This window comes from Fundulus heteroclitus, chromosome 19 (assembly GCF_011125445.2).
Source record: "Fundulus heteroclitus isolate FHET01 chromosome 19, MU-UCD_Fhet_4.1, whole genome shotgun sequence".
NCBI classification, from domain to species: domain Eukaryota; kingdom Metazoa; phylum Chordata; class Actinopteri; order Cyprinodontiformes; family Fundulidae; genus Fundulus; species Fundulus heteroclitus.
Genome location: NC_046379.1, coordinates 28,519,278 through 28,520,325, shown reverse-complemented (window position 1 = coordinate 28,520,325; position 1,048 = coordinate 28,519,278). Strand labels below are relative to the sequence as shown.

Here is a 1,048-nt window from a genome sequence, read left to right as displayed (position 1 = left end):
TAATAAACATTTCCAGTTTCTTCACACACATTTTTTACTCTAGACTTTACACACAAACATTTGCCCAGGTTTTACAAAAAGTAACAACTCTTTTATCCTCACAGGCAATCACCACACTTCCTAATGAGGAGCAGATTTGCAGGGCCTGGAACAAAAGGCTATAAGCTATTTATTAAAACACACAATACTCAGAAAATACATACAACTTATTGTGTGTAAATGGTTATTGATGTGCCAATAGGCTTAAAATGCAATGCTAAACAAAGTGCAAGTTAAATAGCTTTTAAAGCAGCACCATGTAAGTTTTGACCAAAGTATTTGCTTAATTTGAGATATATTAAACAATTCTATATATACAACTGTAACGTTTCTGGCACTGGGGCTGCTAATTGCAATCAACGCACCTGCGCTGCCTCCACCTCTACCGGCTTATAAGCCCTGCGCCTCGCAGCCTCCAGTGCCAGAACGTCTCGAGCCAACCGGTGAGAACTTCCAGCAATTATTATCAAACTGCCTGCCTGTCTGTTGCCCGACCTGTCTTTGCCTTCATCTCTGAGCCAGCCTAGCCCTCTCCTGGATTCTGTCTGCCCGCCTGAGCCCTGCTGTGTCAGCCTCTGGACCCCGGATTGCCCTCCTGTGTTTTTGACCCCGCTAGCCCGTGAGTACTGGAACCTGCCTGTCCCTTAATCAATCTGTGCTCTCTGGAAACTGGATCTTGGAACTGGACTCGGACCCTTCTTTGGATTTCCCCTTGGATTTGTCGCCTGGACGTATTGGCCTTCCCCGTGACCGAACTCAGACTGCCCCTGGACGACGCCCCCCGGATTTCCCTGTCGCTCGGCTTCCGACACGCTGTGGAGCAAGGACTCCTAAAGAAGTCATCTCCCCATCAGGTTAGTGACCAAACCTTCAGCTCATCCTCTCTATCGCCTCCACTGGTCACTAACCCGTCTCTATCCCCCCAGGAGTTGTCGGCCCGTAAGCACGAGCAGCACGTCCCGAAAGCCTCCGCTTCCCTGTTTTTTCAATAAAATCGGCTCAAGAGCCA

At 48.3% G+C, this 1,048-nt stretch overlaps 1 long non-coding RNA gene across 1 annotated transcript; it reads left to right on the top strand.

Annotated features, from left to right (window-relative positions):
• Positions 1-369: 369 nt before the first annotated feature.
• Positions 370-1,048, top strand: LOC118567079. The gene is made up of 2 exons (XR_004933460.1): positions 370-893; positions 966-1,048. It is a non-coding gene; the product is annotated as an uncharacterized LOC118567079 (long non-coding RNA).